The sequence below is a fragment of the Dreissena polymorpha genome, unplaced genomic scaffold (genome assembly GCF_020536995.1).
Source record: "Dreissena polymorpha isolate Duluth1 unplaced genomic scaffold, UMN_Dpol_1.0 chrUn002, whole genome shotgun sequence".
Lineage (NCBI taxonomy): Eukaryota > Metazoa > Mollusca > Bivalvia > Myida > Dreissenidae > Dreissena > Dreissena polymorpha.
The window spans coordinates 1,671,800-1,699,403 of NW_026273316.1; the positions used below are offsets into that span (position 1 = coordinate 1,671,800).

General features: G+C 36.0%; 1 protein-coding gene across 11 annotated transcripts in view; it reads right to left on the reverse strand.

Annotated features, from left to right (window-relative positions):
• The window catches only part of LOC127863181 (uncharacterized), a 397,789-nt gene that overhangs the window by 352,861 nt on the left and 17,324 nt on the right, over nt 1–27,604 (reverse strand). The window contains exons 2-7 of one of the 11 annotated variants that reach the window (XR_008040961.1): nt 24,878–25,004; nt 22,306–23,617; nt 17,310–19,167; nt 16,704–16,771; nt 15,252–15,462; nt 10,808–14,301 (exon numbers count right to left, since the gene is read on the reverse strand). The exons of 6 other annotated variants lie outside the window; for them this stretch is intronic. The gene's annotated coding sequence lies outside the window, so the exon portion shown is untranslated. Of the gene's footprint in view, nt 1–10,807; nt 14,302–15,251; nt 15,463–16,703; nt 16,772–17,305; nt 19,168–22,305; nt 23,618–24,877; nt 25,005–27,604 lie in introns of those variants that run through there. 4 more of the 11 variants (XR_008040958.1, XR_008040955.1, XR_008040954.1 and 1 more) reach the window with 4 other exon arrangements.

Here is a 27,604-nt window from a genome sequence, read left to right on the forward strand (position 1 = left end):
ATATATATATATATATATATATATATATATATATATATCTGGAAAACCCTCAAGTATTATTATTATTTTGTTGTCAAACATATTACACATCTGTGTATACCTTTTTCTATAATCATTATATTAAAATAATCCTATTTGGATTTTAACATTTAAAACAATGATCACAAAGTCTAAAGACTCCAACAAACCCATTGCAGTATATACTGAACAGTGGGTCTAGTAATGATGATGCCACATACAACAGTATGTGTGTTTTCACCATCTTTACTTATAAAAATTGGGCTATTCTTTCTCTCTCTCCTCCTTAAAAAAACAAAACAAAACATAACAACATCATATAAATAATAATAATTAATAAGAAGTACAGTAACATAACATAAACATAGTAATTTATAACTATAAAACAAGTCCAAGTTCTTTTGGATTTATTCATCCTTTTCTTTCATTTATATGTTTTGCATATAAACTATTATTGTTTACTTTTTCTTAAAGTGCAACGTCAGCCGTGGGAAAATTCTATTTATAAACGGATTGACCTACTTGCAATCCTTATTAAGAAATTTCGGCCAATCAGCGCCATCGTTTTATAAGTGTATCATCCAATAAAAACGCCGCTCTTTAACAGCGTTAGGCCCAGCTATTGTAAAGTACTGCGTTTTTCTTATAACGCTTCTTAAATAAGTATAGATATTTTTAAACCAATAGATTTTTATTAAGGCTCCGCACCAACACTGCAAAGTTTTCTATTTATATCAATGGTACAGCCCAGTAAAATCGGGCTGTCCATTTCATGGCCGTTTTCGACCTTTTTATGCAGAGTTTTATGTTAAGCAGTGTGCTCGGGCATGGTTTTAACCGATGTCCCGAGGGTAAACAATCCCATTAGTCAGTCTGAGATATATATAACCCGTTTAAGTGTCAGAGTGGATAATAGTAGTTGCTTTTTTATTCGTTAAATTGGAAAGTATACCGGACTTTATTTAGAGTTTGAATTATAGTGTTATTATATCGTTGAGTGTTGTGCTATGGCCTCCTATCCTTGTGTAGGATGCGGTAAGGAGGTGCGGCCCCGCCAGCATGCAGTTGAGTGCGACTGGTGCAACCGATGGCAACACCGCAAATGTGGCACAGGTAACGTTTTCAAAATGTACTATATGAAATTCATGTTTACCATAATTATAAGATACTAAATAATATGTCAAAACGTCTATTTTTAAGAGAAAGTTCATTTATTTTTTACTTAGCTTCCGTTGTGTTAGGATTTTATATATGTGCACAAAAATCGCATATGTACATTGATTTTACCTTGAGATCGAGCGCAGTATTCAGTATACATTGAATGTACGGGATTATCGTAGATGAAAAGTGCCATATTTGCATGAAAACATAATGTATTTAAGCATTTAAAATAAATAACATTCAAATAAATTTATACGTTTATACGTATTTTCCGTGAGATTATACGTACCCTTCAACAATGGTTGTATTGAAGAACAGGAGATACATTCCGAACCGGGATTTCGATGTTAATACTTTCCTCTTATATTCAGAATATTTCAAATACACAGTGATTTTAAAATATGACAATACAATGTACAAAAAATATATATACGCCATAATATAAGTTATAGTATTATATTATAGGAATATTACATATATATATTTAATATATTTAACATATATAATTTACATATTATATGAGGATCTGTTTGTAGCTTTTTTTGTACATAATTTTGATTAGGGTAGTCCTGTTATAATCAACATTTCTTTCAATGTTTAAAATATAAAAACTTGAAAGAATTTGCATCTACAAAAAACCTCGCTCATCAGACCGGGTATCCAAGTGTCAATTAAGGGTCATTCACAGTTTGTTGCATCTGTTTTGTTAACGGATTAGTAGATTATGACACTTATTGACACCTATTGATAATTGCGCATTTTAAAATAGTTTCTTTTACGATATACACTAGCTACATTAAATTCGGAAGACTTAACCCGAAAGAAATAATATGCTGTATTCTATGTGATATTATTAAAAAATACTGAATACAATAAGTCTCGTGTGGGGTTTATATCGAATTGTTAATGTTTATATTAATACAGGCATAACCCAGACAGCATATCGGGAGGCGATGCGTCTCGGGGAAGTAACGTATGTGTGTCGTCCATGCATTGACGCAGAGGCCCTGGACAACGAAATGCCCGTCCTAGAGATAAGCGTAAGTGATATTATTTTTGTAATCTGACGAGGCTTGATATTTATTTAAAATTTATTTGTGTAAGCTCAATTGCACCGAAAGCCTTAGCCGAGTCACTCTCGAGTCCTTTTCATGTGATTAGTGAAACGGTGACTTAACGGTGGCTAGTGATTAAATACTAGTAATATAGTTATATCATCCTAACTTCAACAATAAAATTTGGTAATACATGTCGTGTTCATATGGCACAATTTTACATAGGCCACAGTTCCCCAGATTGACGACGACGACGATGCCGGTGACGATCGCCCAATGCCACTGCTAGAAGTGAGTGTCCCTTGTGATGAGGTATGTTATGTTGATCTATACTTTTTCACTTACAGACACTTTCCGAGTGTATTCTATGTTTGGAAGTAAGAAAGGCTTTTGCAGAAATCTAGTTATGTAGCAAACTGCACTGGATAATCTGGGACAACACTTTACGCACATGCATTAAACCCCCTTTTCACAAAGCAATGCTCATATTCTTATATTATCCAAGTTAATGATTGATTTTTGACTGTTTGAAAGTAAAATCTTAAACTGTGATGATATGATTATTTATGTGTTTCAGTCCGGTGATCGCGACCCTTATGACGAACTGGTTGATCCATACGCAGATGACACTATAGTCGACATGCACACGACTCATGACGAGGTTTTATAATTATATTTGATGTGCCAATCGTTTCAAAATATGCATTAATGTTGACGTCTCTAAAATATGTTGCCCTCGCTGTTCTTGCAACAATGTGCTATATTGTGTTTCAGATTGACGACTACGAGCCATCTGCCGTCCCTGTGATCGACTCAACAACTCTGTCTGCCGACGATCGCTCCGATGGCGACATGACCTTCACCGGCATGGAATGCGATATTGCAGACGTCATCGAAGTAGTCGAACCGATACAAGAGGACAGCTTTAACGCGGCTCTGTCGGAAACAGTCCTAGAGGACCAGGGCGTCATCTACACCATACTAGAGCGTGGCAGCCAGAAAGGAAAACCCGTACTCGTGTCAAATCTAGGCTACGCGTATTCCATAAAGGTACATGTTTCTAAATAAAAATGTATACTATTGTTTCGGCCCCGAGTCAACCTGCTAAAGAGAGCGGTGAACCACGCCCGCTCCCGTCTGCGTCCTAAAGAGCCAGATACTCTTGACTTCGAAGTAAGTGAAAATGTAATTAAGTACAAAAAAACGTACGTGTTATTTTTAGATATTCAAACTCCATATATATAGCAGCAAAATATTTATATTAATAATAAACAATAATAAGAATTTCCTAATCAGGTTGACGCCGACTTCATCAATTCTGATGAGTTCCTAGTGAAGGACATCCAGTTCGATGCACAGCGGCACTTCGTCTTCGCGACTGCATATCAGCTCGACATCTTGCGTCAGGCGAAGCGATGGTTCGTTGACGGGACATTCAAGGTAAGTTAGTGTAGATATAGTTTATATATTTATATTTTTCAGTAAGCCAGATGCATCTTGATATTGATTGAAGGCGGGACATCGAAAAATAGAAGGTAAAATGTAAAATATTTTTCTTTCAATTTTCAGGTTATTGGCGAACCATTCAAGAGAAGTGGACAGCTGTTCACAATAAACGCGTTCGTGGAGAGAGAGAGGGTGCCAGCAAACAGGTACCACTTGTGTTCGTTTTGATGAGCCGTCGAACACAGGCCGACTATGAACTGAACTGATCTTCCGGGCCGTAGTAGAACGCATAGGCAACGTCGAGGTAGAAGGCTTCGTGGCAGACTTTGAAGTTGGTAAGTATCATTTTAAATGATTATATATATTTACATTACTTGTCTATAAGATTTTGAAGAATTGCATCGAAGGAGAATTTTGTTAATGACTGTAACGTTTTATTTCAGCCATCTGGAACGCGGTTCGTGCAGTATTCCCAGGCCGGGATATGAAAGGCTGTGCCTTCCATTGGAGCCAGGCAGTGTGGAGACGGGTCCAGCATGAGGGCCTGGCTGAGGTCTACAGACGTCGCGGTGGCGTTTTCAAATGTATCCGCATGCTAATGGCTCTACAATTCCTGCCCGCTCCACACATAGCACGTGCCTTCGAGACGCTATTCGAGAGGGCAACGACAGACGCGACACGCCGCCTGGTCGACTACATCAGCCGGCAGTGGGTCCACGGCGGGTCCTTTGAACCAAGTGACTGGTCTGTCTTCCGACAGAACGTCCGTACCAACAACGACCTTGAAGGTGAATACAACTAGTATATCTATTTCCATTGTACATTTCCATTGTACATTGATAATTACATATATATATATATAATTTATATATATATATATATACTATTTAACTATATGATTCGTGTATTTTTTTAATATACCGGTACATACTATATATATATATATATATATATATTATAATTACAGGTTACCACAACCGCCTGAATGGGAAAGCCGGCAGCGGTGTCGGTTTCTACCGACTAGTTCCTCATCTCAGAATCGGAAATGGTGAGGCTACTCGTTGAAGGCAACGATCTCCACCGGATAACCACATCGCGATCGGCAAAAGTTCAGAAGTCCCTGGTTTCCCTCTGGGACAAGTACGAGGCGAGAGAGTGCACCACTTCTGAGTTTCTTGCCAAGGTCGGTCAGGCGTACGGCGTTGTGCTGGATTAATGAACATGTATTTTGTCACCCTGACTGTTTATTGTTTGTAGTTTTTCTTGTACATGTGTATTTCATTATGTAGTTATGTTGTAAATTATGTTGTATGTTGTCACGTTGACTGTATATTGTTGGTAGTTTTTCTTGTACATGTGTATTTCATTATGTAGTTATGTTGTAAATTATGTTGTATTTTGTCACGTTGACTGTGTATTGTTGGTAGTTTTTCTTGTACATGTGTATTTCATTATGTAGTTATGTTGTAAATTATGTTGTATTTTGTCACGTTGACACTATATTGTCTGTACTTTTTCTTGTACATGTATATTTTATTATGTAGATATGTTGTAAATTATGTTGTATTGTATCACGTTGACTGTACATTGTCTGTATTTTTTTTCTCGTACATGTATTTTTGTAATAAATAAAATTAAAATATTCATTCATAATTTAGCACTCATTTTTTGATTTAATAGAAAATATAATTTATGCGTTAAACCATGTTATTATGTAAATGAAATTAATTGAAAATATGTATAAAATTGTGTAATAAAGACAAATGATAATATGGTGTAATTATGTTGTATTTTGTCAGTTTGACTGTATATTGTCTGTAAATGTTTGCTTGATTATGTAAATTTTGTTATATAAATTAAAATAAAATAAAAAATCATATCTGTTTTAGGTCTTATTCCCTTTTAATTTATGTGTATTTCTTTGTAAACACAGTTTGAAACCTAAAAAAAACAATAATTGCTTTAAGGCCTTTTTAGTTCACTTTTCGGCCTTTTTGGTACGCTTTGAGGCCTTTTTAGTAAGGCCTTTTTGGTATTCGGCCTTTTTGGTATGCGGCCTTTTTGGTTTTCGGCCTTTCTGGACCTAAACCTTCCACGGTAGGTATGCTGCGAAGTTCACGAGATGACTGATGTTTAGGCTACACGTTGACTTAAGGTATTGAAATGGCAAGTATACGAGATGGTCTTAAACTGTGCAAAAATCATATCTATGATTCGAGACGTAAAATAACCACTTTTTAATCTTAAGGTCGATGACTAATTTATAAGAACGCATATCAATACACCTTAACTAGCTTAATACCAAATACATAATTTCATGATCAATGTTATGCACTATCTGTGATAAAAGCGCTAAGATTGTACATGTGTATTTCAAATTCATGCGGTATCTGTCACAATCTTGATACTGTTGTCAAATGGACAAGATAACCACTGGGTTTACTAATTGCTTCATCTGTTGTATCTATTCCACGGTCTACATCAGAGAGGGGTCGAACAGTTGTATCTATTGCACGGTCTACATCAGAATGGGTCGAACAGTTGTATCTATTCCACGGTCTACATCAGAGAGGGGTCGAACAGTTGTATCTATTCTACGGTCTACATCAGAGAGGGGTCGAACAGTTGTATCTATTCTACGGTCTACATCAGAGAGGGGTCGAACAGTTGTATCTATTCCACGGTCTACATCAGAGAGGGGTCGAACAGTTGTATCTATTCCACGGTCTACATCAGAGAGGGGTCGAACAGTTGTATCTATTCTACGGTCTACATCAGAGAGGGGTCGAACAGTTGTATCTATTTCACGGTCTACATCAGAGAGGGGTCGAACAGTTGTATCTTTTCCACGGTCTACATCAGAGAGGGGGTCGATATCGCACTAATGTCAAATCAATTAAATCGTAGATAAAAATCAAAGCCACGAGTTTAAGGGAAGTCAAACCATGTACGTTTGAGGACGACCGCAAGTAATGAAGCGGAGGAGGTAAAATCATCTTCAATTTAATAATGGCTCCACTTTGAACTTCGATGACTCAGATGCCCTTTTTATTGCTGTTTCGATACTGAAGCGGGAGTTCGATTGAAATAAATCACACATGTTTTCAATAAAAGACACTTGATTAGTTATTCATAATATTCAATCAAAGGTAGATACATGTATTTTCTTAACATCGATGGTTGCAAGGCTACCTCCACATCCGAGAGATACTAAATTCAGTGCGTATTTACACAAAGAGATTGTGTTAAAATCATTGTTGCGGCGCAAGTGTACACGACACACAGATAGCAATAGCTTAATTTTGGGAAAACGGGACAAAATGCATGTGCGTAAAGTGTCGTCCCTGATCAGTCTGTTCCATTTGCGCAAACTAATCAAATACGAACATTTGCGCCTAATGGAGTTTCGCTAAGAAGAGGAAAAACACGATGGAAGCGGAAAGTGTCGTCCCTGTGCAGACTAATCAAGGACGACACTTTACGCACATTCATTCAGTCTGTTTCCCCATATTAATAATAATATGTGTCGCGTTCTGAGAAACTTGGGCATAATGCATGTGCGTTAAGTGTCGTCCTAGATTAGCCTGTGCAGTCCACACAGGCTAATCAGGGACGACACGTTCCGCGTTTATGGTATTTTTAGTTTCAATAAAGTCTCTCCTTACCGAAAATCAAGTTAAGGCGGAAAGTGTCGTCCCTGATTAGCCTGTGCGGACTGCACAGTCTAATCTGGGATGTCACTTAACGCACATGCATTAAACCCAATTTTCTCAGAACAATTCTCACATATCTTTGAAATCGATGTATCACGTTGACGTTCTAGATTAAGCATCCACTGCTTTTGATTTCAACAATAATAGTAATAAAACATGTCACTTTTCACGGAAATGTTGGCAATGAAATAACCTTGATTTCTTACAACTTTCAAAAACTATTTATTGCCATGATTCGCTTGTTCAGAAAATAGAAGCGTAACTGCGCCTTAATGATCTTTGATGCATGCGACAGTTTAATATGTTTCACTATTTACTTGACAATAAGAACTTATTTAATTGCACGCTTAAAAAATGGGAAAGATTTAAAGGGGCCTTTTCAAAGATTTTGGCATTTTTGTAACTTATTCATTAAATGCTTTATATTGATAAATGTAAACATTGGATCGTAAAAGCTCCAGTAAAAAATCAAGAAAAAAAAATAAAAAAAGGAAAAGAACATTGCCCGGAGCAGGTTTCGAACCAGTGATCCCTGGAGTCCTGCCAGAGTCCTGAAGTAAAAACGCTTTAGCCTACTGAGCTATTCCGCCGAGTACACATTCTTGACGTATTTCATACCTTATATAAGCAATCTTCGTAGTTTCACAAAATTTAACGACAAAAACAGAACTCTCCAAATTATTCAATCGTTTCGCGTTGCAACGCTTTATAATTTTTAGGTTTTAAAATCGTCAAAAGATGCATATAATGGCTATATTAGAGCATGGTTAATGTTCAGTATTACTGTTTCCTCACAAATATCATAACTAAAACGAAAACTTACGAATCTGAAACAACTTTTTTAAATTTTGTCAATTTACCAAAGCGTGAAAAGATCCCTTTAATGTCTGTTATTATGATGTATTTACAAGTTTCGAAAGAGTTGATGCCGATCTTATCATAGTTTACGTATCGAGACACGTGTTCGGCTGTAGCTCATTAAAGCTTTACATGTGGTTATTGATCTATTACTGAATTCCGCAATAACAAAAACGCAAAAATATTAAGACACACAACATGTTTCTTTAAAACAACCGATTTCCATCTATTTTGCATAATACTTGATAACAGACTAAGTGTCGAAGTCTTAGTTTTAATTGTCAACATTAACCAAGAGATGTCGCATAGGTTTCACATTATAGGAATGACGAGCAAGCGTGTGCACACGACAACGAAAACAAAGCAACTTTTATGTCAACGACAAATCAGACGAATATCATATACATTTATATGTCATTGATACTTGAGCTATCCGTTTCCGACATACTAAAGTACATACGTTAATGCGATGAAGAGAGGACGAGCGGAGTAAACGGGTTTGATAATGATAACTCTTAATTTATCAATTGCGTGGTATTTACTAAAGTAGATTAAAGCATCTGTCTGATATTATTTCCCGCCATAAACATATTTTGACCTTGGCATTTAAGCGTGATGTTGTTTACTCACTACTTGACTTCCCGTGTTTAAATTGCGAGCTTGACGATTGATTGTATCGCTTCCGAATTGTTGCATTAACATTCCATATGCAGATATGACAAGCTGCATTCATAAATACAATTGAGCCGCGGTCAGTGAAAACGAGGCTCAATAAGTGTGCGTTAAGTGTCGTTCCCGTTTAGCCATGCAGTCCGCACAGACGTATCAGATACGACACTTACCACGTAAACTAGATTTTCGCTACTAAGAGACTTCATTTAAACTAAAAAATAACATCAGAGCGGAGAGTGTCGTCCCTGATTAGCCAGCGCGGACTGCACTAGTTAATCTGTGACGGCACTTTACGCACATGCATTAAAGCCCGTTTTATCAGAGACAGGCTTAATTGAACTAATGGCATAATAAACATGACCAGTGGGTGACCCGTTTTTTTTTGGCATTCCCGGACATTCGGCACCCCGCCAATGGGTCGGACAGGACATTGGCACCCGATTATATTGCACATTTGTATGGTCGGCAAATTTATGAGGTGCCGATCGTTGGGTAATGCAAAAACCGCATTGAGGCGATTGTCCGGCTGCCGTTGTTCCGGATACCTTTATAGGCTTAATACTTAAGTGTTCTGTGTGTCACACATTTCCACTTTAAATTATGTAAACACGATTAGTGACACATTTGCTTCTTAGCTAAATATTTTCACTTCTGTAACAAGTTTTGAACTTTAGAATCACATTTGCAACTTTTAATAAACTACCTATGCGCGTGAAAACTGAATCTTAACTCGAGCGCTTGTAATCACGCATATCTATCATTCACGAAAGGTCGCTGGATTGATGTCACATAGCTTTATGCTTCACATTTTATTTTAAGAGCAGTCAAGTTTAATTTTTTAGTTTTAATTTGTCAGTGTAATTTGACTTTTTTTTCTTAAAAAGTTAATGCTTATGTCAGAGATAATATCAGAGAATGTTCGCTCAGTTGCTGCCATGAAAAGTTCAAATTGCCAACATGCTATAGAAGAAAAACAGTGGAATAAAATAGACATAGGGTATGATTAATAATTTGCAAATACGATCGCATCAGTCGAGCGATCGCGTAGCCGAAGCCAGAGGCGTTGTGTTGCTGACTTCCTCTTGAGTTCTGATGCATTCAGGTGGCCGCAAGAATTATGATAATTATTTTCATAACGAGACCCTCGGTTCTTTCATGATTTTGTTTATGTATATGACACCTAAATGCTTATTAGATACACAAGATTCGTCGCTTGATATGTATGACACGTCGCTATCCAGGGGCAATACTATTTACTTGTTTGGGTTTGTATCCCTTTTCTAGCTATGAAAATGCCTAAATTCGGATGTTTTTATAGATAAAACGATGTTATTTGATGCGTTAGTATGATATGGATGCTCAATAGTGAATACTAAGATAAAGTTTGCATAAAGACACCTCCTGCATCGCAGTAGATATAGTTTCACTAAACAAAAGTGCACAAAAAACATTGATGCTACCTGGTTGCAAACGATAGCATCGTAGACAACTTCGAAATCCGACAATGAAGTTATACATTTTGTGTTTTGCTTGCAATAACGTACTAAATGGCCAAATTATGTGCATCCTTCACGATTGGAGCCGAGTCATGCGAAACTGTGCATTGTTTGATATGCGCCAAGCGTAGCCCAAGACCAGTCTGAGCATTCGCGCCGTGTAATCAAGTGCCTTAAAGGGACATGTTCACATATTTTGGCATGTATTGAAGTCTGTCATTAAATGCTTTATATTGATAAATGTAGAAATTGGATCTAAACAAGCTCTTGTAAAAAAACAATAATAAAATTAAAATTATAATATATATATATATATAAGGCGACTCAATACTCTTCAGCCCCATGGAATAAATAAAAACGACATATAAAAAATAAAACAACTTCATGCTAACTTCTAACTTCCATTTTAATCATTTAAACGTTAAATCGATATAATAAACATTTTAAGCGCCATTTTATAACACACAATTTTAATAAGTGTATGTACATAATCATAAAACGAAAAATAAATATGACACAACTGAATGCAAAACTTTCACTGCAAATTATAATATTTTTCATTATTACATCGATATAATTTATATTACGGGCGTCAGTCTTTAACACAATTTTAATATGCATAAATAAATAAATACAACAATAAAACGACACATAACTAAAAAAAACAAGACTGAAAGCCAATAAGTTAACCTCTATTGTGCATTCGTACTGGGGAATCGTTAACTCATATCTGTATACACCCCTGAAGAAGACGTGTAGTCGAAAGCGCTAGGGTATAAGATACACATTTTTACACTGTTTGAAAAATTTCTTTCTATATATATATATTGGCAGTCAACATAAAACAAAATGAACTCACGGTCACGTTTTTACCCAGGTTCAATAGGGGAAAGCTATATATAATTGATACGACCATCCTTGCGGATTTTATTTGTAAAGACAACATATTGTCACTTAGCAATACTATTCCACGTGTATGGCTATGTACTTTATTGAGAATGCAACATTACATTTAGATTGGGAAATACATATCACCAAAATAAACATGTTTAATTATTTACATATAACATAAAACAAAAACAACAGCATTAGTGATATGCGCTTTGTCTTAACAAAACAACCACAATAAAATTACGCACGAATATAGACTATATTAAACTCGGTAAGCCAAACAATATAAACACGTTAAAATAAATGCAAAAGATGCCCGGTTAAAGTTTAGATGCTAGTTTATCTTTAAATATTAAAATCCTTTTAACAAATATCTTTGAAGATATTTACACAATCAGACATAGGCATTAACAATCATGCAATCATTTAGAAAGACCCTGATCCATATGAGGTACACAAGCAATTGAAACGTGCCTACGGGTACTTTCCATAGACATTATTACCCTATATTTACTTATTTAAAATGATTATTTGGAGTAGACAAACATATCAACACATTATAATTAAAATTGCATTTCATACGGTATTACGAATATAGCACAATCCTTATATATTTATACCAAATACTTAAATTTGTATTTGGTAACATGTGTTGTTTAGATACAAATACAAATTAATGCAAAATGTGTTTTTTTCTATGTATCAATTTGATCAACATGTCACACAATTTACAAACATCAAGCTATTTTCAGCTATTCAAAAACAGAACAAACATGTTTCATGCATTCAATAAAAGTTAAATATAAACATTCCCAAATATGAGGAAATCTGGTCATAAAACATTTGCTGAACCTGTAGTGGAAGATTTACAGAAACTGGCCCCACTGAAAGCAAATGTGGAATTGTGGGATGGTCAATGTGAAAGGTCAAACACGCTGTTACAAAACTAATAAAATGTTAAACTTTATCGTTAGCAATGTGTCAATACTGTTCACGTTTAATATAAGCACATTTATAAGTGTCTATTTAAAAAAAAAAGTGCAAAGCAGACATCTTAGTTTTTATTTTTAGCTCGGTATTTTCGGAGAAAACCCGAGGTATTGTCATAGCCAATTTGTTGTGTTGTCCGCCGTCCGCGTCGTGCTTAAACCTTAACATTGGCTCTAAAATCAAAGTGCTTCCAACTACAACTTTCAAAATTCATATGTAAATGCACATTGATGAGTTCTACACACCGCACCCATTTTGGAGTCACTAGATCAATGGTCAAGTCAATGTGACCTCTCAAATAAATTCTGACAAGCTTTCATTCATTCAAAACTGCACCCGTAGCCGAGCATGGCACCCTTTATGCGGTGCTCTTGTTTAAGCAAATTGTATTACTCTGTTGTATTACTTATAGAGACAATTGCATTTCTTGACTATTGTTAGCATATGGCAACACTCCCTTAATTTTTCATTGACTGATTTCAAATTACAAGGTACTATTTTTTCTTCAGATAATGTAAAACAAAATTAAACACATTTTAAGTAGGTGTTCTTAATAAAAAGCATTTCATATAACAATGTGTTTCTATTGCCTTAAGTATATTTTTCTCTTCAGAAGTTGTTACTGTGCATTATTTTAACAGTTTAATACATATTTTAGCATTGACACAAGAAATGTTTTTTAAACAATGGTTTGTACAAATTTATGTTAACAGTGAGTTTATCTTATAAAAATGGCAACAATACATTGATACATTACATTTAAAATACAATTGTTTTACAGTTGCTCTATGTATAAATGGCAACATATACACTTGATACAGTGATCAAGAAATCTTGATTAAGTTACTCACTGATTAAAGAGGATACAATCTTGTCGTCTTTATGTACATATACAAATATAAAGCATAATAAACTATTATGTCCGAAAACAAATGTTAACACTTATGACCATTTTAGTATATGATATAACAACAGAACTTAACAATCTTTTGCCATTTTTCATAAAACTCTAAGACTAATTAAATATTTATTTTTTAATTCACAGTTTCATTTAAAGCTTTTCAACAAGAGTCATACTCTTATCATTTAACAAACACTATCCATTGAAATCAACAAAGTATTAGTAGTAAATACAGAATCGATTATTTTAGGTAGATTAAATAATTTTGCCCAAAATTTATTTATATTCCCATGAAATACATAGTATGCTACTAAAAAAGATTCATGATCGAATACCGACCCAAATGAGCCAATTCACTTGTATTGTTTTCAGAAGGTTGATAGACAAAAATCTGAAGCGAAAACATTTTACACCTTTCTGAACAAATATTTTTAATTAGCTTATCTATATTAACGGGTTAAAAACAGACAACTGAAACTCATCTTATAACATGAAAACATTACAATATTTTTTTTATTTTTTTCCAGTTACCAGCATCATTTAAACAGACTTGACAATCTTAGAATATCTTTGATAAAATTGTTTTTCCCATACATATACCATTATAAGGATCAAAATATGTAGTGAAAAATTCATTATACAGGCAAAGACATTGGATATAAATGCAATATGTATGCTTTAAAAAAAACTTAACATGCTATGTTTAACCAAAACTTTCAACAGAAAGAGACTGACAGCATCATAATACCCATGAAACATTGGTCACATAAAAAATAAAACATAAACTTTTGTTTTTCTTTGAAAACAACTTGGCTGTTACACATACAAAATGTGGCTGTTGACATGACTTTGTGGCTTTCCACTTGAATTATTGTCATGTGTCATTTTGCCATTTCGAACTGAACAAGGTCATTCATTTTCACCCGTCATAAAATTCAAAGAGTCAGAGTCAGTGCTGAACAAACCAGGAGGTACGTAGAGACTAGCACATCTAAAAAGTATTTATCTATGGACTTCTTAGGTTTGACTGGGGTCAATGGTAACAACTGCTGCAACAGGCTGTGTTTCTGGTTGAATGGTTTGATTTCGTCAAATGGCATCTGAAAACAAGAAATACTTGTTACTGTAAATGCCAGTATTTCATTTTATTTTTGATACCGATGAAAAAAAAACAAGAACAAGCACATGACTTGGTATTTCAAGGTTTTACAACTAATCTGATTTGAATCCATAGAGGAAATGATGGTCATGAGACTATTTATAAAATAATAATTGAAAATACATATTTATATTGAAGTATGACCATTTTATTACCAAACAATTTGGATAAGGATTTGATGAAGATACATTTTGCCATTGGACTCAAATATAATTTGAGAAGTAGTAAAAAGGGTTTGCCACCATGCAGCCACATTTTACTTTTGTCTAAAAATTCCACTTATGTAAAAGAAAAAGAACCAAAATACACAAGTAGGCAAGTTCACAGTTTGGCAAATATCTTTGTTTATTTTATACTTTCCGGTGGTTTATAGAGAAATATCAGTGAATTAAAACTGATAATTTCACTGTTTCAAACAATGAAAATTATCAGTGAAAATTATCGATAATTTTCACTGTTTATTTTAAATGACGTCATTTTTTGGACGAAATGACGTCATACTCCCAACGTAATTCTTTAGTTAAACTCTTTAACAATGTATATAAACTGTGAAATAAAGCATAAAATAAAAAGAAAATTTGTTGGGTTCGGTGGATTATCGATTTTAATTCACTCGTGATCATATAAAATGTATATTTTTACTCGTGGCTGCGCCACTCGTGAAAATATTATTTTCTATGATCACTCGTGAATTAAAATCGATAATCCACCGAATCCAACAAATATCCTCTATTTTATTCACACTAGAAGCAATACTTTTCGAGTTTAGACTTGACATAAAAATTCAACAGCTGGATGCACGTATGGACGGACACAGGTAAATTTACATGCACCTACACATCTGTGAACTTGGGGGCATGCTAAAAACATGCACACGACTTGAGCACTCACCTGAGGTTCGCTCTGCATGATCTTTACAGACCAAGGGTCCTGCACTATGGATATACCAGAATCTTGAGATAATGACTGCCACTGGTTCATGTGCTGTTATGATGTTCATAGACGGATGGTTCAACACCATAGAGATGCCAGTAACTCGAGATGATGACTGTTGCTGGTGCAAATGCTTCAAAACAAGCTCAACGCTTTGATATCCGGGATTCTGCAATTAAGTATGTCATGTGTCAATTAAGACAACTATTTTTAAGAATTTACTAGCATTTCATAAAAATTATCAAGAATCAACATGTGGGTTCAACCCTGGCAACACAATTAATACTCTCTCAATAAGATATTAACTTAAAAAAAACACTAGAGCTTTGTCACAGACGTGACGAACACCCCCCCCCTGAAGAGCGGATAAAAATAAGTTGAAAAAGGGAACACCATGCTGAATATGTAAAATGCACCCATGACACCCCGTGACCTAGTTTTTCGCACGGCATGGCCCCTGTTCGAATATGGCCTAGAGATCATCTAAATAACACTTCTGCCCAAGTTTGTTGAAGAGCAGATGATAAGTGCTTGAAATGGAGAGCGGAGACCAAACTGAATGTGTAAAACGCATTAAGTGACCCCATGGCCTAGTTTTTGGACCCGCATGGTCCATGTTCGATCATGGCCTAGAGATCATCTATATAAAACGTCTGACCAAGTGTGGTGAAGAGCGGATGATAAGTAATCGAAATAGAGAGCGCACACCAAACTGAATGTGTAAAACGCACTAAGTGACCCCATGACCTTGTGTTTGGCCCGCATGGCCAATGTTCAAACTTGGCCTAGAGATCATCTAGATACAACTTCTGACTAAGTTTGGTGAAGATTGGATGACAACAACTTGTATTAGAGAGCGTACACTTAATACGGAACGACCGACAAACAGACCGACATACAAACTGACAGACAGACCGACAAGTTCACTCCTGTATACCCCCTTAACTAAAAGGTATGAACATCACTGATCCCTCTTCGCAATTAAATGTTAGTTTAAAAACCATACTTACAGTATTACAGTAAATACCGTATGAAACCTGATTTTGTAAGATATGTTGGTACCTGCTGAGAAATTGCTGTTATTGTTGTTGTGGTTTTGAGTTTAATATAACTCTAGATTTATATATAAATTTAAAATGCAAATTTGAGGGTTAAGCTTTAAACTTTTGCATTTTCTTCACATTTCTATATAAGATAAAGTAGTTTGTGGCTGAACCCTTAAACTTAGATTAGATTAGATAAACTGGTCAATTTAATGAAGAGCAGAAACCCAGTTTGCCAGTTTGTATTGGGTTATACCTATTGGGTATTTGTAAAAGCTTAATTGCATCAAAAGGTTTAGGTTATTAAGACTGGGTCTCCTGAATGCTTTGCCACAGTGACCCCTTTTGCAATGGCAAGGTGACTTACCTATTGAGATGCAGAGTTTGATTTGGTGAACATCGCTCACTGGGCTTGAACTTGTGAGTATAAGACCTCTGTGAACAGAAAGAAAGACATTAGGACATCCCAGGAATTTATCCCTGTAAACCAAATAATTCAATGCATTCTGAAATGGCATCAGTTATATTAGAAGTCAATCAATGTTGTTTGAGTATAAAAAAAATTTATGAAATAAATTCTGTTTGAAGGATCTTGATACAAATGGGATATAAACTAAACACCTGATACAAACATAGCCTTCTATATATTGTACACTTGATACAAACATTTTGTGTCCCTCTGGAACCAATATTTATTAAGTTACGTGCAACACTAAAAAGGTGGGACGGACATAAGGATGAAAGTAAGGACGGGGAGAATTACAGACAAGGACACATGTGTACGCCCGCCCCACTGAGCACTTTCAAGGCAATACAAATGGCTGCTATTATAAATATTTAACACTTACATAAATGATTTGTTTAAGTTAGCAGCCAAGATAGAGTTTTATCAATATTTAACACAAACTATTAAAATTAAAATTTGGAGTGAAACACTGCACATTATTAGTGGTTAATTACATTACCAACCTACCTTATTGACGAGGTAATCTTGGCCCCTGGCCAAGAAAGTATGGAGCCCCAGGTTCAGAGTGGCTACACCCTGTGGGAAGGACTAGTTGAGCATTTGCCCCAAGGTCCTGGGCAAGAAAGTGTCCCTGGGCGTCTGGGCCCAGCTGACCAGAGAGCCTGTTGTTCAGCTAGGTACCGATCTATGATTGCATGGGTTCCTGTAGGAACAGGCTTTTAAAATAAAATCCAGGAATTTAAATAAATATTGATAATAAATGAAGAAAATAATTTTTAAATGAGCTGAAGGCTTTTACATAATTATTTTACTAAAATTAAATATTATTTAACAATTCTATTAAAGCAGATTTTTCTGCAAGGATAAACTTTTGGTTCAGGGGCTGAATTTTGGTCGAAAATGTACAAAACTTAATGCCCTGACCTTCTATGATTAAAATTGATACCAGATCAAGTGCTATTTGCATTTTATTTTCTATGTGTGATCAATTTAAAAGCACATAATTCCCATTTGATGCTTGAAACCTTCAGGCACATAAAATACTAAGTGAAGTATACGAGTCTCATTCTGAGAAAATAGGGCTTAATGCATGTGTAGTCTGCACAGGCTAATCTGGGATGACACTTTAATAGGACTTAATGTATGTGCAGTCTGCACAGGCTAATCTGGGATGACACTTTAATATGACTTATTGTATGTGCAGTCTGCACAGGCTAATCTGGGATGACACTTTAATAGGACTTGATGTATGTGCAGTCTGTACAGGCTAATATGGGATGACACTTTAATAGGACTTAATGTATGTGCAGTCTGCACAGGCTAATCTGGGATGACACTTTAATATGACTTAATGTATATGCAGTCTGTACAGGCTAATATGGGATGACACTTTAATAGGACTTAATGTATGTGCAGTCTGCACAGGCTAATCTGGAATGACACTTTAATATGACTTAATGTATGTGCAGTCTGCACATGCTAATCTGGGATGTCACTGTATGTGCATTCTGCACAGGCTAATCTGGGATGACAATTTAATAGGACTTAATGTAGGTGCAGTCTGCACAGGCTAATCTGGGATGACACTTTAATATGACTTAATGTATATGCAGTCTGTACAGGCTAATATGGGATGACACTTTAATAGGACTTAATGTATGTGCAGTCTGCACATGCTAATCTGGGATGTCACTGTATGTGCATTCTGCACAGGCTAATCTGGGATGACAATTTAATAGGACTTAATGTAGGTGCAGTCTGCACAGGCTAATCTGGGATGACAATTTAAGCACATTGAAGCAATTTAAGCAATTGAAGCCCCGTATCCCAGAACACCTCTAAGATACTACTTATTGTTCTTGTTGCTGCTGCTGCTGCTGCTGCGACTGGGCCATAGACAGAGATGGAGCAAGTCCTGACGCTGAAGTCGCCACCCCAAACATGAGAATTGCCGACAACAACTGTTGTTAAAAGGCATACTGCTCTCCAGGTCTAAGGTTCCCTTTATTTGAGAACAACATATCGAGGTCAGTCACATTAACGGACGTATCACGCAACGCCTGCTCTACCTCTTGGATAAGATCGTTTCAGTTCGAGCGACTTGTCCGGCCTAATTTGTCGACGCCCATCATCCAATTGTTGCTAAGCGACATCGATGCTGAGACGGAAGTCGAACTCACCAAGGCTCTGATGTTGGAAGTGTTGATGTACCCAACATGGGAGGAGATATTGATAGGAGGCTTGGTAGTATTACGCAAGACGTCTTCGTGCTGAATTTCTTAAGCAATTGTAGTATTTGTGCAAGAAGGAGGTTGTCATCGACTTTCACTTCAATGACGTTTGTCATGTTTGATAGTTAAGTTCACTGAAAAGGAAATGGAAAGTAAACTAAAACCGGCTTGTTTAGTGACACATGAATAAGCCTTGCAACACCTTACCTTACAGACCTGTTTTTTAAATGCCAAACATTGTGCCTATAATTGATATTTAGAATATTGCAATTAATTTTCCACTAATTAGAACTCAGAATAACGTAGTATCAATGTTTTACGCGCACCAACTTGAAATTGGAATTTTTGTGTTTGTAGCAAGGTCTAATATTTATTTTTTGTAAATCAAAAACAGGCATTACTTGAGCAATTTAGAATGTGAGACTGTACACCTTTAATTGTGTGACTATAGAACTTTAAATGTGAGACTACATAATTTTACATGTGATACTCAGCAACTTAAAATGTGAGACAACACAACTTTAAATGTAACAATCTACATATTTAAGTGTGAGTCTGCACACCTTTTAATGTGACAGTTTATGACTTATACCTGAGACTTAACAACTTTAAATGTGAGACAATACAACTGTATGGCATTTAATAAGAAACAATACATGTGAGTTCAAAATAGTTACTTAGTGAAATAAGCAAACTAGAGCTTTGTCACAGACCCCCACATGCCGCATCGACACATAACATTTTGCATGTCATCTTCACAACAAGGGACAAAATTGTCACAAAACCAGGTTTTCATTGTGAAAAAAAAATCTGATAAAGGGAGAAAACTCAATCTGAACATTTGAAATGACCAAAAAAATTAACCCCCTTTGTAAGTTTTTTTTTTTTTTAAATCTATTTTTAGTCGTGGCGACCTTGACATTGGAGATATTGACGTGATTCTTTCGTGGGACACACCATCCCATGATGGTGAACAAATGTGCCAAATGATTTAAAAATCTCACAATGAATGACATAGTTATGGCCAGGACAAGCTCATTTATGGCCATTTTTTACCTTTGAACTCAAAGTGTGACCTTGACCTTGGAGATATCGACGTAATTATTTCGCGCGACACACCGTCCAATGATGGTGAACAAATGTGCCAAATGATTTTAAAATCTGACAATGAACGACATAGTTATGGCCCGGACAAGCTTATTCCGCCAGCCCGCCAACCAGCCAGCCCGCCAGCCAGCCAGCCCGCCCGCATTCGCCAATCTAACAACCAGTTTTTTCCTTCGGTAAAACCTGGTTAAAAAACAGCGGACACCATGCTCAATTTTTAAAACGCACTAAGCTAGTGACCCCTTGACCTAGTTTTTGACCAAGAAAGGCCCATGTTCTAACTCGGCCTTAAGATCATCTCCATAAAACTTCTGCGAAGTTTGGTGAAGATCGAATGTAAACTACTTGAATAAGAGAGCGGACACCATGCTGAATGTAAAAAAATGCACAAAGTGACCCAGTGACCTAGTTTTAGGCCCGGAATGGCCCATGTTCTAACTTGGCCTAGAGATCATTAAGATAAAACTTGTGACCAAGTTTGGTGAGGATTGGATAAAAACTACTTGAATTAGAGAGCGGACAACATGGTGAGGTTTAAAACTCACTAAGATACCCCGTGACATAGTTTTTGACCCGGCATGACCCATATTCAAACTTGACCTAGACATCATCTAGATACAACTTCTGACCAAGTTTGGTGAAGATTGGATGAAAACTACTTGAATTATAGAGCAGACAACATTGTTATGTTCAAAACGCAGTAAGTGACCCACTGACCTTGTTTTTGACCTGGCATGACCCATATTCAAACTCGACCTAGACATTATCAAGATACAACTTCTGATTAATTTTGGTGAAAATTGAATAAAAAGTATTTGAATTAGAGGGCGGACAACACGGTGAGGTTTAAAACACACTAAGTGACCCCGTGGCCTAGTTTTTGACCAGGCATGGCCAATGTTCGAACTTGACCTACACATCATTTAGTTACAACTTCTGACCAAGTGTGGTGAAGATCGGATTTAAACTACTTGAAATAGAGAGCGGACACCATGTTCAATGTGTAAAACGTATTAAGTGACCCTGTGACCTAGTTTTTGATCTGGCATGGCCCATGTTCGAACTTGGCCTTCAAAACATCTAGATAATACTTCTGACCAAGTTTGGTGAAGATCGGATGAAAACTACTTGAATAAGAGAGAGGACACCATGCTGAATGTTAAAAAACGCACTAAGTGACCTCGTGACCTAGTTTTTGACCCGGCAAGGCCCATGTTTGAATTTTGCCTTAAGATCATCTAGATACAACTTCTGACCAAGTTTGGTGAAGATCGGATGAAAACTACTTGAATAAGAAAGTGGACATCATGCTGAATGTTTAAAACGCACTAAGTGACACTGTGACCTAGTTTTTGACCCGGCAAGGCCCATGTTCGAACTTGGCCTAAGCATCATGTAGATACAAGTTCTGACCAAGTTTGGTGAAGATCGGATGAAAACTACTTGAATTAGAGAGCGGACACTTAATACAAACCGACAGACAGACAGACCGACAGACAAGTTCACTCCTATAATTACCCCCCTAAACTTCGTTTGTGGGGGTATAAATAAACCAGTTATTCTGATAAAAACTTTAAAATATGCTATAACTAGGGGTTAGCTCTGTGCAGAGTTTATTTTAACCATTTTTGGATTGGAACAATTCGTAAAAAATCATAGTGTTTTGAATTAAATTGGGAAAATGGTTGTAGTTTTTGCTAAACATAATTTAAAAATTGAGAATAAGTGCTATCAAGATAAATTGCACTAAGGTTCAACTTATAGAGCTGCATAAGGAAACAAACTCAATTTGTAACCTATTAAAAAATTGTTTGGGGTCAAAACTTCAATTGAGAACTTTAGCCAGTAATTATGGAAAAAATAAACTGTTAAGGATTGGGAATGAGATTTTGGCCCCAATTTCGACAAAATGAATAACACTGTATGATCTCACCTGAAGCTCAAGAAGCTGAGCTGATATGCTGGCCTCGCTGATATTGCCAAAGTCTGAATTTGAGTTCTGATTTACTCAATGTTGCAACCTATCAAAACATTCTTTTTCTTCCGGAAAACCATGAATTGAGAACTTAAGCCAGTTATCATAAATATAGACTTTTTGAGATAAGAATGGGGCTGAATTTCGGCCCCAAAATTTCAACAAAATAATTAACACTGTAAGGTCTCACCTGAAGCTCTAGAAGCTGAGATGACATGCTGGCCTTGCTGATAATGCTAAGAGACGAGTTTGAGTTCTGCTTTCTTCAGGTTGAGAGTCGAAGGGCGTACTGGACCACACAACAAAACTGCTGTTATTTTTCAAAGCCTTCTCTTGCATCAATTCAATGTGAGGCCTTTTGGATTCGGAGTGCTAAGTGCTCATAACAAAACCAGACGTGTTCACTTTAAGCACCTTGTTCAAAATGGTGGGCGTAATTTGCGTCTGTGGCACACCCCATGGATGTATGGATATCTTAGTGTTTACAACCAAGTCTTTACTGACTTTCTGTGTAATCATGAATGTATTGTGCTCTGGGTGTTTACATCTAAGTCATTACTGCCTTTCTGTGTCAGCATTGATGTATCGTGCTCTGAGTTCACTGCAAAGTCATTACTGCCTTTCTGTGTCAACAAGGATGTATTGTGCTCTGTGTTCACAACCAAGTCATTACTGCCTTTCTGTTTCAGCATGGATGTATTGTGCTCTGGGTGTTCACAGCATAGTCATTACTGCCTTTCTGTGTCAGCATAGATATATCTTACTCTGGGTGTTCACATCATAGTCATTACTTCCTTTCTGTGTCAGCATGGATATATCTTGCTCTGGGTGTTCACTGCATAGTCATGACTGCCTTTCTGTTTCAACTTTCAGCATGGATGTATCGTGCTCTGGGTATTCACAACCAAGTCATTATTGCCTTTCTTTGTCAGAAATATTGCCAAAAGTCCGTTCTATTATGATATTCAGGCCGCTGAGAGGACAATCTGGGGCAGTCCGTAACCCTACTGTTGTTCAAACTATCAACAGCAGATGTATCCCACTAGGAAAGCTTACGCTTTTATTGTTCCTTGATTTTCTTCCGTTCAATTTCTGTTTGTCCCATAAAGATTGGAACAACTTATTGAAATATTTATTCTTCATGATATTTGTTGTGATGTCCAACAGCAACAACTAACTGTTAGCGTTACCATAACTACTGCTATAACTATTTGTGTCTGTAACACTTGTCCCTTTCAGGCCCACGCGGAACTCTAGCTTAACAAAACTACCCAGGCTTATGTTTGGAAAACGTGACGTGGGCATTGCGTTTTTTCAGAACAGAATCATGCTCAGAATTTCCTGCAGAACGGAATTGTTCAACGATGCTGACTTTTTGAGGCAGGCGGTCAAGGGGGAGGAGTTAGAAGTCAAGGGAGGGGAAGGGTCGTTCTGGACTGGGGCTCCTGCAGGCAGGACTTGTGCGGTTGCTGGGCCAACTCGATATCAATGCTGGTGCTCTGCTGAAAACAACAACAACACAGTGGGTGATAGGAACTTGTTGCAAATTATTTTACAATCTATCACAAATTATGCCTCTTGACTGGCTGGAAAGGTTTTCAACAACACGAATTTCTAATCTGGCATTTTATTGGTGCCTTGTCCTTAATAGCATGAAAATAAATACAATTAAGTCATTTGGTATAAAAACAAGAAAAGTGTTGGCTTATGCTATACTTATCTGTTCATTTATATCTATTATCTTTACTCCATTTTCAGAGATGTATTTTCATAAGCCAATATGCGGATCACTAATGTTAGAAAGTGTCGTCCCAGATTAGCATGTGAAATTCACATAAGCTAATAAGGGAGGGTACTTTCTGACTAGACTGGATTTTCATAAAGAGGATTATTTGTTCAATGAAAAATACCTTTAAGAGGAAAGTGTTGTCCATGATTAGCCTGTGTGGGCTGCACAGGCTAATCTGTGACAACAATTTAAGCATAAGACCCCATTTTTCCACATCACAGCTTATTTATCTATTAGCCAATTTTTTGCTGCATAACAAAAAGAAGGAAAACCATCTTGTTAAACATTTAATATTTTTTTATTGTACTTATTCTATTAATCAGGTCTACGCTGCTGACCAAGGCCTTTTTTCCAGACGCTAGGCATAAATGGGTTAATAGTCCTTGTAAATTTAACTTAAATGGGAAATTTGTTAGCTTTTGGGGTAATACTGTGAATTCTTTTTCTCAGCAAAGTAAGAAAATAGATATGTTTACGAGCACCTGCGGAAACATGTAAACTTCCTAACTCCAGGACCACTGAAAACAATAATTGACTGTCTTACCCCAAAAGCAAACAAATGTTCCTTTATGAATATTCTCAATAATGGCATCAGTTATATTAGAAGTCAATCAATGTTGTTTGATTAAAAATATATTTAAGAAATAAAGTATGTTTGATGGATCTTCATACAAATGAGATATAAACTAAACACTTGATACAAACACGTTATGTCCCTTTGGGACTTAAATAAGGATGAAAGGAAGGACAGGGCGAATTACAGACAAGGACAAATTTGTATGCTCCCACTCCCACCAAGCCCTTTCAAGGCAATACAAATGGCAGCTATTATAAATAGTTTACAATTACATAAATGATTTGTTTTAGTTAGCAGTAAGAATAGGCTTATTATTAAACACACACAAACTATTTTCATTGACATTTGGAGTAAAATACTACACATTATACATGGTAAATTACATTACCAACATACCTTATTGACGAGGTAGTCTTCACCCCTGGCCAAGAAAGTATGGAGCCCCGGATTCAGAGTGGCTTCATCCTGTGGGTAGTACTATTTGAACATTTGTCCAAAGGTCCTGGACCAGGAGGAACAGGCTCTTAAAATAAAATGCAGGAATTAAATTAAATATTGAAAATAAATGAAGAAAATAATTTTTAAATGTGCTGAATGCATTTAAATATTTTTTTACTCAAATTAAAGAGAATTCATCAATTCGATTTAAGCAGATATTTTAATTATGCAAGGAGAAACTTTTGGTTCAGGGTTTAAATTTTGGCCCAAAAATAGACAAAACTATGTTCTGACCTTCTATGACTAAAACTGATATCAGATCAACTTTTATTTATTATTTATTTTCCAAGTTTGATCAATTTAAAAACACATAATTCACATTTGATGTTAGGAGCTTTTCTTCAATCAGGCAGAAAAAGGACTGATGTTAAGTGAACTATATGAGCCTCATTCTTGGAAAATAGGTCTTACTGTATGTGGAATCTGCACAGGCTAATCTGGGATGACACTTTAATAGGACTTAATGTATGTGCAATCTGCACAGGATATTCTGGGATGACACTTTAATAGGACTTAATGAATGTGCAGTTTGCACAGGCTAATCTGGGATGACACTTTAATAGGACTTAATGTATGTGCAATCTGCACAGGATATTCTGGGATGACACTTTAATAGGACTTAGTGAATGTGCAGTTTGCATAGGCTAATCTGGGATGACACTTTAATAGGACTTGATGTATGTGCAATCTGCACAGGATATTCTGGGATGACACCTTAATAGGACTTAATATATGAGCAATCTGCACAGGATATTCTGGGATGACACTTTAAGCACATACATGAAGCCCCATATCCCAGAGCACAGCTCAGATACTTCTTGTTGTTCTTATTGCTGCTGCTGCTGCTGCTTTGACCAGGCCATAGACAGAGATGGAGAGAGTCCTGACGCCAAAGTTGCCACCTCAAACCCGGGAATTCTCAACAACAACTGTTGTTAAATGGCGTCAATCCCATACTGGCATAAGGTTAAAATTATTCGAGAGCAACTTATCGAGGTCAGTCGCAATAAGGGACAAGTCACGCAACGCCTGCTCTATCTGTTGGATCAGATTGTTTCTGTGTAAGCGACTTGTCTAGAACAATTTGTCAATTCCCAGCATTGAATTGTTGCTAAGCAACATCGATGCTGGGATGGTAGTCGAACTCGTCAAAGCTCCGCTGTAAGAAGTGTTGATGAAGCCAACATGGGAGAAGATGTTTGGAGGCTTGTTACTCTGACGCAAGACGTTTTTGTGCTGAATTATTTAAGCAAAGGGGTCAGGATTGTCATTGACTTTCACTTCAACGATGTTTTTATGTTTGGCGGCTTATAGTGTTTGCTGAGAAGAAAATAGAAAGTAAACTAAAACCCGATTGGTTTAGACTTAGTGATAAATGAATTTGCCCTGCAACAAAATACTTAACACACCTGCTCTTCAATGCCAAACGTTGTGTCTATAATTGATATTTAGAATATCGCAATTAATGTTTTACCAATAAGAACTCAGAATAGCGTTGTATCAATATGTTATGCCCCAAAAACTTAATATTTGAAAAGTTTGGGTTTTAAACCGCGAAAAATACATAGTAAAGTACAGTTCATAGCAATGTGTAATACTTTTTTTTACAAGGGATGTGTTTGTCAGATACACAATGCCCCTACTGCGCCGCTTTGATTATATATTTTTGTTCTTGATTATACCCCTTTACAAATATTACTTCCCTTGAAAAAATGAGCTGTACCTGCCAAATGATAAATATAAATTATCTCCATTTTAAGCGTGTTACTTCCATTTGATTTGTCTGTTTTTACCTTTTATCTTCAGGATGACTTTGACCTTTCACCACTTAAATTTTGCAACTCCATGAGATACACATGCATGCCAAATATCAAATTGTGATTTTTAAAAATGCAAAAGTTATGGCCTATGTTAACGTTTTCAGACGAACGGACTGACAGACAGTTCAACTGCTATTTTGCCACCCTACCGGGGGAATTAAAATAAATATAAAAAAACAGGCATGACTTCAGTAGTTTTAAGTGCGAGACTTTCCCCATAAATAGTTTTGACTAAAACAACTTTCATTGTGAAACTTTACAACTTTAAATGTGAGAATTAACAACTTAAAATGTAAGACTACATTATTTTAGATGTGATACTCAGCAACTTTAACTGTAAAACAATAAACTTTTAATATGACACTAAACAACTTAAAATATGAGACTGTACACATTTAAATGTGCACAACTTATTACGCAAGATACTAGTTGATGTCTACATTTTATGCCATTGTTTTTGTAAGACAGACCTTAGATGTAAAGTTTAGTCACTGGCGTTGAAAGAGTGTGCATAAGGATATGAAAGCAGTATAGTGATGTTGTCCTTGCAATCATCCCGTTTCTAATTTAGATAAAAATCATAATCAGTTATACGTGAACACAAATACTTAACAATAAAGAATTTTTTATTTGTATTTTAATTGTACTAAGTTTCAACTAATACAGCTTAATAAGGCAAGTAACTCATTGTTGCAACCTATCAAACACTTTTTGTGGCAAATATTGCTTTGTAAATTTTAACCAGTATTAAATATTATTTTTTTTTATAGACTTTTTGAGGAATGGGGCTGAATTTAGGCCCAAT